The 18,629-nt window shown below is 35.6% G+C and overlaps 1 pseudogene; it reads left to right on the forward strand.

Annotated features, from left to right (window-relative positions):
• Positions 1–4,664: 4,664 nt before the first annotated feature.
• On the forward strand, positions 4,665–7,481 carry LOC149261121 (UNC93-like protein 1 pseudogene; annotated as a pseudogene).
• Positions 7,482–18,629: the final 11,148 nt, after the last annotated feature.

Here is an 18,629-nt window from a genome sequence, read left to right on the forward strand (position 1 = left end):
AAATCTGTAAGTATGTATGATTTCTAATATGTCTGAACTCCTATTGGCACCTTTCTTTGACTTGTTGGTCTGCTTTCCCTTTATGCAGTCCACACAAGTCTCAAGATCAGTAAAATCTAGAGTATTAAGTATTCCTTCATTTACCAATCTTTTAATTCTATCTATGGAGATATGACCTAGTCTCCGGTGCCATAATTTAGAGGAATCTTCATTAACAAGACACCTTTTAGTGCCAGTGTGAACATGCATTGAATCATATGTGACATTGTTTTGTAAATTAATGTAGTAAAGACCATTAGACAAAATACCATTCCCAACATAATCAAATTTATAGAATAGACTGAAATATTTTTCTGAAAAGTTTAAGGAATATCCAAAAGGTACAAGCCTTGAAACTGAAATCAAGTTTCTAGAAAAACTTGGAATGTAAAAGGTCTTTTCTAACTCCAAAACAAAGCCACTACTTAAAGTTAAATAACATGTTCTTATAGCTTCCACATGCGAGCCCATCTTGTTTCCTGATAAGATGCTTTGCTCACTTCCTACTGGCTTCCTTAGGTTTTGCAAACCTTTGCAAGGAATTCGAAATGTGAATTGTTGATCCAGAATCAATCCACCATGTGTTAATATTAACATTAACCATATCAGATTCATAAGAAACAAACGAGATTACTTCCTCAAGTTCGGGAATGTCAGAACGAATTTCAGATAAATTTGCAGGTTGTACTACTGCATCAAAATAAAGAATCAAATTCTTATGTTGAGGCTTAATAAACTTTCATGTTCTACCAATGTAAAACATGGTAAAAAGAATTGAATCAAATGACATGAAAATTGCCTGTGGGCTAAGTTTTCAATTCAAACAGATTCAATAAAACTTTATGAACTTTCATGTTTTACCAATGTAAAACATGCTAAAAAGAATTGAATCAAATGACATGAAAATTGCCTGTGGGCTAAATTTTCAATTCAAACAGATTCAATAAAACTTTATGAACTTTCATGTTTTACCAATGTAAAACATGCTAAAAAGAATTGAATCAAATGACATGAAAATTGCCTGTGGGCTAAATTTTCAATTCAAACAGATTCAATAAAAATTTATGATAAAACTTATTAATTCATAACTCCTGTGGGTAGGATATGAAATTTTATCCTAATTAATCACATAAATATAATAAAAATTCCTGTGGGATAAAATTTATTATATTCAGTGTAATTAATTACAATTTAATGTCTAAATAATCTTTACGTGATCTTGCCAATCAATATATAATTTTATTTAATTAAGGATGTTGTGGCTATTCTCTAATTAATTAAAATTATATGGATCACTAGACATTATTTTGCTTCAAAAACAAAACTTAACCAGAGAGAAAAATAATGTTTACTGAAAGGAGTAAGTCAAAATGACATTTTAATAAACTCCATAAAACTGTAATAATTCTCCAACAAAATCAAAAGCAGTCAGCATTACCGAAAATGACTACAAATTGATTGTTCAATTTATAAACTTAACCCGGAGATTTACTGAATCAACTTTGATCTACTTTGCATTTGCATAGCAAATGCAGTTCGAAGACTAGCTGTCTTGACTTCACGCTCCATCCTTAAGTTTATAAAGCAACAAAAATTGACCAGCAAACAAGCTATTTTGCTCACAAAAACTTAATTTTCAACAACGCTAAATCTGAACTTCATGCGAAATAAACATAGGATCAAAACTGAATGCCCAAATGAGAAATAAACCATTTCTTATTTCTCCTTAATTACAAATGTTCATAAATGTAAGTTCAATGTAAATTTTACAATAAATATGTAATCAATTATAAAATTTACAGAGTGCCATTATTCGATAATGATGGGATCAGGAGATGCAGCTAACGAATTCAAGAACCATCATATAAACATATATTGAATAGCATGGCACATGCTAACACACAAATTGTGCAAGTCTTTAAGGCTGCTAACTGCACCACTAGATGTGTCAGCCAGAAGCCTTGCTATATAAAGACATATAAAAGTAAAATGAGAACAAGTAATTCAAAATGTGGAATTTAATGATTGCATTTAGATTCAAAAGGAGTAAAATATATATAGCTACATTTATATTGCATTGTATATACAAACCCACACATATACACACACTAATATGGACTCTTACCAAATTATCAATATTGCATATCACTTGTGTAAGTTTGTTTGTCCATTATCGTGTTAACCCTTATCTCATGGGCATATAGGACCCATTTCTATGGCATAAGATCTACATGACCACCACGATAATGTCATGCAAACCCACATGGATCATATCATCTAGGCCCAAAAAGATGAGTAATATTCAAAGTTGTTTTAGCATATACATCATTGTGGCACTATTTGTAGCTTGGAGACCTATCAAGAACACACCTTGTGGGCCTTTTGGCCTCTAGACGGCTCATACATGCCCAAGTGCTTATGCCATTCAAGCCAAAATTATAAATATCCTTCGGATGCATGTCCATATAGACGCATGAACCAATATGGATTTCAACTTATTGTTATTAAATTGGATATTCATTAGTAAATGAACTAATGTTCTTTTCAGCATTATGGGAACTATTTGCAAACAAATCCAATTAATAACAATTTATAAATTTATAATTGATGATAGACTAAACATATATAAACCTCTCTTACCTAAACATATATAAAGCTCCCTTATTTATCCACTTGAAAAATGACTATATATTTGAAATCACCAAAAAACATATAATATGTTTAAGATAAATTTCACTGAGCCTCCGACTTTCTTTATTGACTAATATCTCTGGAAACGGGATGGAACAAGCGTATGTTCCAACAAAAATTACTCTCTTAAATTCCTTATCAATGAAGGTACGTGGAAACCAAGAGTTTTGAGAATGGAAAGAAACGTAGACTTCACAAAGTATTCCCGTCAATATTAATTAGAATCTTCGAATATCATTCTCAAAAAATGTTTAGGATTCGTTGGAAAATACTTGATGTTTGGATTTTATGGAATGTCTGTGGCAATAAACGTAGAAACTAATCGGCTAAAGAATGGAAAAAAAGAAAAGTCATAAAAACAAGGCTTGCATTCACAATGGTCCTGTTAACAGCGGGGAAGTGATGATTGCACAGGTTTCGGTGGATTGCGAAATAGCCATGAAAGAGAAAATTCTGTGCAGGAAAAATCGATGGGGTCTCACCACCATGGGACTTCTAACTGGAAGTAAAAGATCAGCCAGAAATCTTAATAGTCTAAATGAATTTGACCCTAATGACACTTGGCTTCTAGCGGGCGATTTAGTTGATCAGCTGGGGCGTTGTAGTCCAGGAGCCACAGAAAACCTGGATATCACTTCTGTTAATTCTTCTACATAATAAAACCACAGACCCCCTTAACTTCGATATTTTCGAAGATTCGAACTCCATGGCCCAGCGGAAACTCCAGATAAAAATCAAAAACTCAACTATCATGCGAATCACATTAAGCTTACTTTGTATACTTCAATGCCAAACTTTGAGCTTAAAAAAATGGAGAAGCTCGATTACAGTCTTTACAAAACCATAGACCTCGGATAAACATATGTTCGTGCAAAAATTCAACTATCGACACGGTTGACAAAACTCATTAACTTAAATCCCGCAAAGACTTGGATAAGATGGAGTGGACGGTATGCCAGTCAAACAAATGGAAATGAAAACAATAACGTATGCATGACATAGCTTCTTGGCCAACACACAACAAGGCAGAGATAAAAGGGCTCTGATACCAACTGTTAGAAAACTAATAAACTTAAACAACGATTCTGCATGCGGAAAGAACTGAAAAGAATCACTGAAACTTAATACCCAGGGATATGAGTTACCTCCAGCCATTGGTGATGTTTTGATGAAGGCCACAGTCCACTTGCCTGCTACTTCTTCTGCACTCCAGCTTCAATCCAAGCAAAAGAAAAAGAACACAAGAATTCTGAAGGCACTTCCAAGCTCTGCTATCTCAGCTAGATGGTGTAAAACTGAAGGGGATTGAGATATGAGCTTGGGGACCAAACAGATGAACATATAGCTAAGCTTCCATCAAGCTTCTAAAAGCTATGTGTTAGAAAAACCACAAATCAAGGTAGAGATAAGATCAAAGTGATGGACCACTTCAGTAGCTCCCAATTATAAATTTAGTAATTGCAATTGATTTTCTTAACTTAAGGAAACTACTGCAGTTGGTTTCCATAAGTTAAGAAAATCTACAATTCCATAAATCAAGGTAGCAATTAATGGAAAAATCAATGGAGCTTAACAGTTCACTGTCTATAGATTTCTGCCGAACGTGATCATCAAAATTGTCGAAATCCTCTCACATCTCGTTCACACTCAGGGATTACAGTGGAGGGCCACCTACAAAGTAGGGCTAAGCACTGGTGTGAGGGTACGTGGTGCGCACATCTCTTGATCCATTACAACAGTTATAAAATATTCAAGAGATCTGCTTTTTCTGCACAGGGTTCCTAATTCTCGCGACACCCCGAAGCGGGCTGCTCAAGCTGCTGATTTGAGTTGTGAAAGCTCGCAGCGAATTAGTAGGCATCACAAAAATCCGAAAGAGAATTTGATTTGGGATTCTTCGGTTGCTTAGAAATCTACTGAAAATTGTTCTTGCCATGGAGCCGATCAATGGAAAAGAGGGTAATCGCGATGAAGAGGAGGGATGTCGTGAGGAAGTTTCCCCTTCCAAATGGTTCCGCTACGGGTCCCCCATGACTCAGTTGGTCTTGATTGCGTCGGTCTGCTTCTGCTGCCCGAGCGTGTTCAACGCTCTCTCCGGAATGGGGGAGGTGGGCAGGAGAACGACCAGGCCGCAAATGACGCCAACACTGCCCTATACACGACGTTTGCAGTGTTGGGCATTTTGGGTGGTGGGATTTACAACCTCCTTGGCCCTCACAGGAGCCTCTTCGTTGGCTGCTCCACTTATGTCCTCTATGTGGGTTCCTTTCTCTACTACAATCATCATCAGACCGAGACGTTTGCTGTTATTGTAGGTGGCGTTCTGGGCGCGGGAGCCGGATTGCTATGGGCTGGACAAGGATCAATCATGACCTCGTATCCCATAGAGAACAAGAAGGGCAGATACATTTCTCTCCATTCTGGGGGTATATTCAATCTGGGAGGAGTCATAGGCGGCTTCATTCCCTTTATATTGAATCATAGTTACCAAGTTCGAATTCGAATTAGAATACGAATTCGATTCGATACAAAAAAATTTGACTCTCTAAAATGTAATACTGAAAAATTTTGGAAATATACATCCTACATTATTATTAATAATATCTTTTCTTAAATTTTGAATAATTTAAATTAACAATTGTGAATTATATTATAGAATTGCAAATAAAATTAGACATTGAAATTAGTAGAAACAATTCTTTTTTTAATGGAAGTGAATGAGATATTGAAATTAGTAGAAACAACTCCTCTTCAATGGAAGTGAATAAGATACCATGGTCAGAACAAACTCTTTAACATTAAAAAAAAGACACCCTTAAAATTGTTGGTTGGTCAATCAAAAGATAGTAACTAATGTTGTAGTTTTTAATGATAAATATTTAGGCAATTTTCTAATTACTAAAATAAAATATAGATAAAAAATCATCAAATTAGAACTATCAAGAATTATCAAATTAGAATTCTTGTTGTTTTCTTAATTTTTCAAATGGAAGTGAATAAGATATTGAAATTAGTAGAAACAACTCTTCTTGGTCAATCAAAAAATAGTAACTAATGTTGTAATTTTTAATGATAAATATTTAGAAAATTTCCTAATTACTAACTGAATAAAATATAGATAAAAAAAATCAAATTATAACTATCAAGAATCATCAAATTAGAACTATCTTGCTATTTTGCTAATTGTTTAAAAGATTTAGAAACCATATAATATATTTTCCTTGCAAATTTCTTAAAAACAAACAACTAAATTACAACCAATTTTATTATGAATCAATAATTCCATTTTCATTACTTATTAGCCAAAATATTATATGAAAGAAATTAAAATTTAAAAAACAATAGACAAAAAATATTTTATTGTGAAAATGAAATATATATATATATATATATATAGATATATATATATATATATATTATTGTAAATATGAAACTATTTATTTAGTTTTTATATAAAAACAATGTAAAAATTAATAAAATTAATAACAGGTGAAAGTTACTAACACATCAAAATAACTTTGATAAAAATAAAACAAACCATCATTAACATCCTTGTCCCTTCTATCTTAAGTATTGCCTAACTTTCTAACTGGATCCCTCGACCAACACGAAGAATTAAGTTTAAAAGGCTCAATATTCTACAACTACATGACGAAATTAACGCACAAAAATTGGAGTACGACTTCTTGAAAAACACAAATAAAAGAAAATAAATAAAAAAAACCGAACCAAACTTCAGCGTATTAATGGCCGAATCGGACCGAATTGCCGAATTTTCAAATTCTTCAGGCTGATTCGGCCGAATTTGGTAACTATGTATTGAATTATCACAGCACGGGTGGGTCCGTGAGCGACGGGACCTATATAGCCTTCATGTGCTTCATGGCCATTGGGGCTTTTCTGAGTTTGGCCTTGCTTCCACCCAATACAGTGGTCAGGAGCGATGGCAGCAGGGCTACTCTGATTAAGTGTTCCAATGTAAGCATTGAGGCCATGAAAATTATCAAGCTATTCTTCAAATGGAAAATGCTACTGCTCGTCCCTGCTTCATGGGCCAACATCTTCTTTTACACTTATCAATTCAATAACGTCAATGGAAAACTCTTTACGGTGAGGACAAGAGGGTTGAACAATGTGTTTTACTGAGGCGCACAGACGTTCGGATATGTGGCAACTGGGTATGTTCTTGATTCCAGCTTCCAGAGCAGGAAGAAAAGAGGGTTTCTGGCCTTGGCCATTGTTGCAGTGCTGAGGACTGTAGTATGGGGAGGAGGGCTCGTCAATCAACTGAGATATAACAGAGATAAGCCCTTACAGGAGATCAATTTCAAAGACTCCAGCTCTTCTTTCGCTGGGCCGTTTATTCTATATTTGAGCTATCGATTATTGGAATCCATGTTCCAGACGCTGTGTTATTGGACGATTGGAGCTTTGGTAGATGATTCCCAAACTATGAGCAGATACAATGGATTCTACAAAGGGGTGCAGAGTGCAAGAGCAGCTGTGGATACAATGGATTCTACAAAGGGGGGCAGAGTGCAGGAGCAGCTGTGGCCTGGAAGACTGAAAAGCAAAATGTTTCTCTACTGGGGGAATTAATAATCAACTGGACCCTTACTACAATCAGCTTCCCGCTCTTGTTTATCCTTATTGCTTTGGCTGTAAATGATGGTAGCACTGCTACTGCCACTGAACCCAAAACCCGCTTCAAATGTATCGAGATGGATGGAAACGGTGAACATGTATCTTGACTATGAGTACATAAGTCCATGCAAGGATCGAATGTTGGAATGTAATTTCAACTGCGACATTTATTGCAGCAAAACCGCCAGTTGATCACCAGTTTATCCCCCGCACCGTCTTTTATAGAAAGTTGTTTTTCCTCTGAGGGCAGTGATCACAATCAATAATAGACATGTGGCCACAAGCATGGTTCCAAAACCACCATCCCCCATCGCGTAAAGCTCGGTTGAAAGGGACCTTCGGTGAATTGCTGACAACCGTCCAATTAAATCAACGACTAATGTACAAGCCTGCTATCTATTACGTGACGTGAAGTGAATTTTCATTGACCGCGGGCTTTGTTAGTGAAACAATAAATGAAAAATTTACTAAGGTTGATAAAATTAGGTAAAAGCTTTTAATTTTATTAGTTTTTTAATCCACGGGAGTATGGCATAGGTAAATGTAATATCATGTTCTTTTTTTTATTGCAAGATAAGGTAATGCGCAGAAGCATGAATGTAAGTTAAAAAAAAAGGGGTTTTTACACACAGTAGTGTAATAAGTAGAGGGCGAATGTAATAGTTTTGTTGAGAATATGAAATGAGTGTAGCAATGTGTATGAAGAAACAGATTATTTTGTAATGCACGACAGTGCAGACACAACAATGTTTTCAGCAGTGTAATTTATTTTTGTAAGTTGAGACAGAGTAATTTTTTTTACTGCCTCTGAAGCAGACTTGGTGAAATCCCTCTGCGAGAGAAAGATATTTTCTTTGTAACAACAATATTTTTAATGAATACAAGTCTTTTTATGTGTGTTCTGAAACTCTGCCTTCAGCAAAAACAATTTTATCTTCTCTATGTTAAAAACAGAGTATTACTCTCTGTTCAGTCATTTTGTTTGGAATTATCAGAAATTTCCAACATGGTATCAGAGCTTATCCAGGCTATTTGAAGGTGTTAAAGAAGCTAAAGGAAGTATTCCTTGCTACAACAGCTTCTCCAACAAAGTGAATACTTAGTCAAGAAAGAATCCAAGGTATTTCTCAAGTTAGTTTTTGTGTTACTGTTGAGGACAATTTGTTACTTTAAATACACAGTCAAGTATTTTGAAGCATAGTTAAGAGTGCAAGAATGGCTGGAGCCAGCACTAGCATGGGTATCTGTAATACTCGGCTCCCACAATTTAATGGGAAAAACTATGACTATTGGGCAATAACTATGAAAGCTTTTGCTTGCTTCTCAAGACTTATGGGAATTTGTTGAGGATGGTTTTGAAGAACCAGCAGATGAAAATGAGTTTAGTAATTTAACTCAGGCATAGAAAGATCTGTTGAAGAGAAATAAGAAGAAGGATTCTAAAGCCCTCTACTTTTTGTATCAAGCAGTGCATGAGAGTGTATTTCCAAGGATAGCAGTAGCCAAGAGATCCAAAGAAGCATGACAAACTCTCAAGATAGCCTATCAAGGCATGGAAAAAGTGAAAACAACAAAACTACAGTTGCTAAGGAGAGATTTTGAGACTCTCTGCATGAAGGAGTCAGATAATATTGACTCATTCTTCACACATGTGATTGGTCTGGTCACACAGATAACGTCTCATGGAGAGATTCTTGAAGATAGGAGGATTGTGGAGAAACTATTGAGGATCCTACCCTCAAGTTTCGATGTGATTGTCACCACCATAGAAGAGACAAAGGATCTCACAAACTTCTCAGTTGATGAACTACATGCATCACTGATAACACAATGAGTAGAGATTGAGTAGAAATAAAAGCTCATCTCTAGAGCATGCCTTTAAGACCCAGATGTTCTTTGGAAGAGGAAGAGGTCAAGGTAGAGGAAACAAGAAAGGAAGAGGTAGAAGCCAAAACATAGGTGGAAGAAATAGTTCAGCAAATGCTCAAGGAAGAGGCAGCAATCCAAATGAGAACCAAGGCTAAGGTAGCAGCCAACCAAGTGGACAACATCATGCTCCAGGACAAAGGTATGATAAATCCAATGTCCAATGTCACTATTGTAAAAAATATGGGCATTATGCAAATAAATGTAGGAAGAAGCAGCATGATATGAATAATAGAACTAATGCAAATTTCACTAGCTAAAATATCAGCCAAGATAATTTGTTTTTAGCATGTAATATGGCTGAAGAAAAGAGTGAAGATGTATGGTTCCTAGACTCTGGTTGCAGTAACCATATGACAGGAAACATAGCCCTGTTTTCTATGTTAGATCAGACTGTGAAGTCACAAGGCACACTAGGGACTGATAATAAAGTTTCTGTTATGCGAAAAGAAGAAGTAAATGTTTTAACAAAGAAAGGTGAAAAGAAAACCATAGCAGATGTTTATTATGTTCCTAGAATGAAATGTAACCTCTTAAGTATTGGACAACTTACTCAAAAGGGGTACAATGTTTTCTTTGTGGATGATGTATGCACCATCATGGATAAAAAACCTAGCAAACAATGTATTGCTGAAGTGAAGATGACAAGGAACAGGATGTTCCCTCTCAGAACGAAAGCAGATTTGAAAAATGGAGAAGAAATAGCAGCAGTGACACAAGAGGCTTTCCAAAGCGAACGAAAGGATGAAAATTGGTTGTGGCACTTGAGATTTGGACATCTCAACTTTGGAGGTCTTAACTTGTTGAATAGAAAAGGAATGGTAAGAGGATTACCATTGATAGAGAAACCAAACAGCCTTTGTGAAGGTTGTATCTTGGGTTAACAACACAGAGAAAGTTTTCCATCTGGGAAAAGCATAAGGGAAAAAGCACCCTTAGAGATTGTCCACTCAGATTTGTGTGGACCGATACAAAATCCATCACTTGCAGGCAACCACTATATACTAACATTCATTGATGATTTTACTATAAAAACTTGGGTTTATTTTCTGAAGAACAAAAGTGAAGTGCTTGAAAGATTTCGCAATTTCAAAGCACTTGTAGAAAACCAATGCGGGCTGCATATCAAAGTTTTGAGAACTGATAGAGGAGGTGAGTATATCTCCAAAGAATTTCTACGTTTTTGTAGAAAAAATGGAATTCATAAGCAGTTTACCACTAGGTACACTCCGCAGCAAAATGGAGTTGTCGAAAGAAAGAATAGGATAATCATGGATATGGCAAGGAGTATGTTAAAGGCAAAGCATTTGCCAAATGATTATTGGGCTAAAGCTGTACAATGTGCAGCGTACATTTTGAATAGATGTCCTACAAAAACAGTCATGAATAGAGTGCCGAAAGAAGCATGGAGTCGGACAAAGCAAAGGTCACCCACACAAAAGTTTTTGGATGTGTGGCTTATGCACACATTCCAGATCAACTAAAAAAGAAGTTGGACAACAAAGGGGAGAAATGTATTTTCATTGGATACAATGAGGAATCTAAAGCTTATAGGTTGTATAACCCATCCACCAAGAAGCTTATTGTGAGTAGAGATGTTCAGTTCATTGAGGAGGAAGCTTGGGATGGAAGCATAGAGAAAACAATGAATGTTAAAAACTCTTCATCACATGATGAAGATAATGAGGAGATGGCTGAAATACATCCCCAAACAGCAACACCAACACAAGGGTGGCAAGAGACACCCTTGAGGAGAAATGAAAGTGCTTCTCCAAGCACATTACAAGGAGGAAATTCAAGTGCTTCTTCAAGCACGTGTACACCAAATGAAAGAGGTAAGAAGTTAAGAAATTTGAGTGACATTTATGAACAAGAGGCAGCAAATGAAGGTATGAACTCTTTATTTGCTTTATATTGTCATGTTGATGACCCTGTTCATTTCGAAGAAGCAATTAAGGATAGGAAATGGATAGAAGCTATGGATGAGGAGATCAATGCCATAGAAAGAAACCAGACATGGGATTTAGTTGAACTACCAAAAGGAAAGGAAGTCATTGGTGTTAAATGGGTCTACAAGACCAAGAGTAATGCTGAAGGAAAAATAGAAAGACAGAAGGAAAGACTGGTTGTCAAAGGATATAAGCAGCAGTATGGCAGAGACTATGAGGAAACTTTTGCATCGGTTGCTAGAACGAAAACCGTGAGAGCAGTGTTGTCCATAGCAGCACAAAACAAGTGGAAAGTTTACCAAATGGACGTGAAGTTAGCATTCCTAAATGGAGTGTTAATGGAAGAGGTTTACATTGAACAACCTCTAGGCTATGAAAATAAAGGCCAAGAGCACAAAGTGTGCAGATTGAAGAGAGCTCTTTATGGGCTGAAGCAAGCACCAAGAGTGTGGTACAGTAGGATAGATTCCTATCTATTGGAAAATGGATTTGAAAAATGTGAGGGAGAACCCACCCTCTATATCAAAGAAAAGGATGGTAAATTACTAATTGTTGTGTTATATGTTGATGATGTTATTTTCACAGGTAATGATGATTATCTTATTGAAAATTTCAAAACATTCATGAAAGAAGAATTTGAAATGACTGACTTGGGTTTGCTGAGATACATCTTAGGAATAGAAGTAGAACAAAATGGAAATGGAATTTTTATCTCACAAGCGAAATATGTTAATGAAGTGTTGGGAAGATTTTAATATGCAAGAGAGCAAAGCAGCAATCAATCCCATAGTGATGGGATTAAAACTCAACATAGAGGACAACAACAAGGATTTTGATCCTAGTTTGTACAAGAGCATAGTTGGCATCCTCATGTATTTGACTGCAACTAGGTCAGATATAATGTATGTTATTAGTTTAATTTCCAGATTCATGGAGAGGCCAAAATAAGCACATAGGTAGGCAGCAAAAAGGATTCTGAGGTATGTTAAAGGTACTAAAAGGTTTTCCATTTTATATACTGTTTCAGAATGTTACGATTTAATTGTATACACTGATAGTGATTGGGCTGGAAGTATAGATGATCGGAAAAGCACATCCGGTTATGTTTGTCACATGGATTCAGGAGCCATTTCATGGGATTCTAAAAAAAAACCTATTGTAGCGTTGTCTACAACAGAATCAGAATATGTGGCAGCTACAACAGCAGCATGTCAAGCAATTTGAATGAGAAGGATGTTAAGGAGTTTATGCCAAGAACAAGCAAAAGCAACTGTGATTTTTTGTGACAATAGCTCAGCTATTGCATTATCCAAGAATGTTGTGTTTCATAAGAGAACAAAACACATTGACACAAAGTTTCATTACCTCAGGGAATTAATAAACAATGGAGAAATTGTTTTACAACATTGCAGAACTCAGGAGTAGGTTGTAGATATACTGACCAAACCATTGGGGCAGAAAAATTTTGAATTTTTGAGGAAATGTCTGGGTATGACTGATAACCCAGCAGTTGAAATTAAAGGGGAGCGTTGGAATGTAATTTCAACTACGACATTTATTGCAGCAAAACCGCCAGTTTATCCCCCGCACCGCCTTTTGCCGAAAGTTGTTTTTCCTCTGAGGGCAGTGATCACAATCAACGATTGACACGTGGCCACAAGCACTGTTCCAAAACCACCATCCCCCGGCGCGTAAAGCTCGGTTGAAAGGGACCTCCGGGGAATTTCTGACAGTCGTCCAATTAAATCAATGGCTGATGTATAGGCCTGCTATCTATTACGTGACGTGAAGTAAATTTTCCTTGATCGCCAGCTTTGTCAGTGAAACAATAAATGAAAAATTTACTACGGGGTATAAACTTAGGTAAAAGATTTTAATTTTATTATTTTTTTAATCCACGAGAGTATGGCATAGGTAAATGTAATATCATGTTCTTTTTTTTGTTACAAGATAAGGCAACGCGCAGAAGCGTGAATGTAAGCTAGAAAAAAAGGGGTTTTTACACACAATAGTGTAATACGTAGAGGGCGAATGTAATAGTTTTGTTGGGAATATGAAATGAGTGCAGCAACGCGTATGAAGAAACAGAGTATTTTGTAATGCACAACAGTGCAGACACAACAATGTTTTCAGCAGTGTAATTTTTTTTTGTAAGCTGAGACAGAGTAATTTTCAGGAAAGACAGAGTAATTTTTTTACTGCCTCTGAAGCAGGCTTGGTGAAATCCCTCTGCTAGAGGAAGATATTTTCTTTGTAACAACAATATTTTTAATGAATACAAGTCTTTTTGTGTGTTTTGAAACTCTGTCTTCAGCAAAAACAATTTTAGCTTCTCTATGTTAAAAACAAAGTATTACTCTTGGTTCAGTCATTTTGTTTGGAATTATCAGAAATTCCCAACATCGAATTCTCAAAAACAATTGTTCACATGGGCGGAAACTCTCGGGAACTAATGGTTTATGCATTTGGTGATGCTTTTTAATGGTCTACTATAGATTTTGTTTGAATTTTTGCTTTATTTTCGATGTATTATTTGTTTTTTAGCCCTAATAACAGGATAGTTCAGTTACAGTTATCCAAAAAAACCCCTTACAGTTATGACGACTAGTTATTTCTTGACAGAAAGGCAATAAATGTACTTACATGTGCGCTGATTTATTGTTCAAAACTACAGACATGCGTCTTCTATTGAATTGAATTTAGTTGCAGCAAATATTGTACTCACTTTGTTTTAAGCTCAAGAATGCTATGCTTTGGGATACAAAGGCATCATTGTATTACATCAATATCACATCAATACTTTATTATTATGTGTTTTCTTGTTTTCAATAAGGCTGTGATGCAGCGAGATACCTGCCTATAAAGCAAAATAAGATGATGCTGGGTAAAAGACAAAAGTTTTGTGATTTTATATTCGCCGAACACTACACTTATATTTCATTCCCTTAACCATAAATGAAAGATTCCCTTCGTTTAAGTATTCAAGTTGTTCTTGAAGTACTATTCCAGTTCTTTTCATTTGTAAAAAAAAGAAGCACAAATATAGAATTACAGTATTCAAGTTGTTTTCATTTGTACATACACAATATACAATTAATTCATCGCACTCACAGAACTATCAAAAATTGAATAATCAGAACAGTTAGTATTGTCATCTCAATATGATTCCCATTAAAATGAAACCTCGTTTATGTCGTCCAATTGTCTTCGTTACCTTCTACAAAAGCATTATCAACGTTATTTCTATTTTATTGTGGAATATCATATTGATTCCCGTAAAAGTGCAACCTCCTTTATCTCATCCAATCGTCTTCGTTACCTTGTACAAAAGCACTATCAACAGGCGTGGGACTACTCGCACGACTGAGAATATTGCAAATCTATACCAAACACCATCAAAATTTTATTGTAAATCTATTCCAAACACGACCAAAATTAAACACCACCAAAACTCTAGTTTCTATTTTATTGTGCAATATTTTATTATGAAATATTATAAAAACTGAAAAGTAAGATTGGTAAGGATCATTATAAAAATTGAAAAGTAAGATTCGTAAAAATTATTATCTAATGTTTGAAAATAAGTAATTTGTTATAAGATATTAAATGAGCGAAAGCGATATATGTCTATCATTCCATTGAAAATAAGTAGCTTGTTATAAAGCATTAAATGAACGGGAATTATAAAGTAGGCTTTTCAGATCTCTAAGACTCTAAGACTTCCAATGTGAATGCCTCTTGAATGAGCATTACCCTAAATTTATAAAATATGAGACGGGACAAACATTCCTATAGAGCATCAAACAGTTGGGTGGAATCATTGCTTTTAGATAACACCGAGGTGACATCCGCATAAAGATTCCAGTCCAAAAAAGTAAATCCTATTGATAAAATGATGTTTGAATTATTTACATAGTGGATGCTTTTGTACAACAAAGCTGGCGAGAAAAGCTGGCCACGATTAAGTCCTTGTGACTGCACAACATTATTACACTAATGGATGCTTTTGTCAGTTAAGCCCATTTAGAACCGTTAGAATATAGTGATTTCAGGGAATCTATGCTTTTTGTACAATAATTCATCCCATGCTTTGGTAAAAATCCTCTGAACAATCATAGGTTTCCCTAAAATGATTTGATGCTTAACTTTAGTTAAAACCAACAATTCATAATGGCGGGTCATATATTCTTTGAGAGTTTTATTGTCATCATGAAAGGGTGATCATTCTCCTGTTGTAATTTCTTGACAGTTTTGTATGGGATGTGGAAGAAGTATGGAATATTATGCTAAAAACATATGTCACAATGGAATCTATAGTGTGATTCATGATAGAGTGGATCCATTGCTATTCTGTTGACGCCAAAATCGTCCCACCATTTTTGCAGCGATTCACATTGTTGATTTCTTTGGATTATTCTTTTTGTACTAAATTATAATCTAGTATAATGGGTTTCTTCCTTGTCATCTATGGTTAGAAAACCCCACCATAGTTGTTTATATGCTACAAAGTCATACACTATGTCTAGAAAGATTAGCTTAGGATCTCCTCCTGGCCATAATGCAGAGGTCTAAGTAAGCATGGGCCATGCCAGATTCCTTGTCTGGTTGATGCAGAAATATTTTTCATAAATTCCACGGCGGATACCTCCATGACACCAAATTCCTGAAATATCATGAAAGTCTCTTTGATGAGCATCTTCTGCATATAATGCATCCCTTTTGGCTTTTTTGTAGATCATATCATGTATCCATTTACTCCCTTTTGGATACACTCTCCTTTCTGGTACAAGATGCTGGATGTCAGTATGCACTTGCAAATTGGCATCTAATACCTTGGAATTTCTCAACTGCCATGTTGGCTTCCACTTGTCTCTGTATTCTTCCCAGTCCTAGTTGTCTGGTATAGTGCGCAGGACTTCTTGTTTCTAGTTCTGGTCCCATTCTGTGACTATGACCATGATATGTTCTTGTGGCTGGATAAACTCCCTGCTGAGAAAATCGGGGAGACAGTTCTTTGTGCCCTTTATATGTTCGAATTGAAAATTGAAGTTGGCAAAGAGTGCTTGCCACCTAGAAAATTTGGCCTCTCTTGGCTTCTTGATGTCCTTCGTTAAAACTTTTTATAGAGCTGAAGCATCAGTTCTAAGCAAGAACTGTTTGTTTATTAAATGGACATCAAACTTGTTGATGCAGTTCCACGCAACTTTTACTTCTTTCTCAATCGTAGAATAATTCTATTCAGTAGGATTACAGGTGCCTGATGAAAACTCGACGACTTGTTCAATGCCATATTTTCTTTGTTTTAGGATACCTCTCAATCCTATATTACTGGAATTTGTTTCAACAATCTTGAATGCACTATCATCAGAGACATATAAAATGGGAAGAGACTTTACCTTGGCTTTGATGTTCTGTACAGCCTTGGTGTGTTCTGTCGTCCACTGAGGTGGCTCTTTTCTGAGTCTCTGGTTTAGCAAGCTTCTGTCTGTGGCACAATCTTTGTAAAAATTACTGACATAATTCAAACACCCCAAGAATCTCTGAAGCTGATTCTTGTCTATAATAACATCTGGAAATTTGTCAGCGAACTCAAGCGCATGCTTCTATAGAGAGATTTGGCCATTTGATATAGTATGGCCAAGAAATTTGATAGTAGTTTGAAAAACTTCTATCTTTTTCTTGCTTAAAACAAGACCATTATGCTTCACCAACTGTTTGAATGTATGCACATGCTTGAAATGGTCTTGGATGTTTTTGGAAAAAATTAGAACATCATCAATGTATACTATGAGCCAATCAAAATATGGCTTAAAAATTTTATCCATTACCTTCTGGAATTTTGATGGAACATTCTTTAAACCAAAAAGCATGACATTCCACTTATAGTGGCATGCCATAATACTAAGATCAGTTTTGAACTTATCTTTTTTTGAGATAGCAACTTGCCAAAATCCTACCTTCAAATCAAATTTTGAAACTTTTTTAGCTCTAGCTATCCTACCCATTAAGTCTCCTTTGTGAGGAATTGGATAGGTTTCATTTGCCAAAACATAATTCAAAGGTTTGTAATTTATTACCAGCCTTGGAATACCTCTAATTTGTTCTGCTCTTTTGTTGACGTAGAATCCATAACAGTTCTAGGGACTGTCGGATTCTCTGATGAACTTTCTATCTAAGAGTTGCTTGATCTCTTTTTCACAAAGATCTCTATATTCCTTGTTCACTAGAAAATCTCTACTTTTACAAGGCTTGTCTGTATATCCTTATTTATATGGGTGCTAAATAGTATGTTGCTTTCAGTGCCAGAATGCATTTGGCTCTTCTGAACAACATTCTTCTTCAATCTGCTTCTTTAGTTCCCCAATTTTCCACTTAACCTGAGGATCCTTCAATTGTTATTCTACCTTCAATGTATATTTTAGATATTTTAGATCTATCAGTTTAGCTTCTGCTCTGTCCAATTCTTGGACAGTCTGGACCATCGTGGAGATTCTAGGATTTGAGATATATGGTAACTCAATCCTTTTTGTTGTTCCTTTTGATGTAGGAGCAGAGATAAAGTAACCAGATTTATTTTCTTTTAGTCTGGTTGACCCATGAGGTTCAACAACTGCTAGGAATATATTTCCTAGAATACAATCAATTGGGATGTCTGCTACTGCAAATTTCAAATTGATGCAGTGATGTTCAAAACAGATAGAAGCCTTAGGAACTTCATACTTGAGTATTTTGTTACCCAATCCTACAACATCTCTTTATGCAGAAACCAAGTATTTTGCTGGTATTACCTTCTTGTTTAAAATGTTCACATCAGCTCCTAATTCAAGGAGAGCTGTGAGTTCAAACATATCTCCCTTTATGCAGATGTTCACCTTTACATGATGTTGCTGGTAGGAGATAGCAAGAATTCTCATTTCTTGAAATCCAAAGACAGGGCCTTTCTTTCCTTCGATAATCTCAAGATTTGGATTAAGACTTTTAGCATATTCTTCTGGGTCCCATGAATGAGGATTTTCTTCTACAACTTGCTTGCCTTTTTTGATTTCAGGAATTTGGGATTTCAAAGCAAAGATTTCAGATTTAATATTATGGATTTCTCTACTTACTTCCCCAAAGGTGAGTGAACGCACCTTGCCTGGCTTCTCTTGATGTCGCTGGAAGGATTTGGTATTCCTCTCAAAAGAAGCATCAAAAAATAATGGCTTTTTTCCTGAACTTTTGGAAGAACTGGATTTGAGCTAATCCATGAATGCCTCTGTTAGCCAATTCTTCATTTCTCCATCTTCCATTGCTCAAATCTGAGAAAGAATTTTTATCTCATCTTCTTCTGTGGCAGCCATTAAGATTTTCTCTTTTTGTGGTCTGAAGGATATTTCTTTA

Source organism: Pinus tabuliformis, chromosome 6, assembly GCF_031772625.1.
Source record: "Pinus tabuliformis cultivar Carrire ecotype Pingquan chromosome 6, CPIR1, whole genome shotgun sequence".
NCBI classification, from domain to species: domain Eukaryota; kingdom Viridiplantae; phylum Streptophyta; class Pinopsida; order Pinales; family Pinaceae; genus Pinus; species Pinus tabuliformis.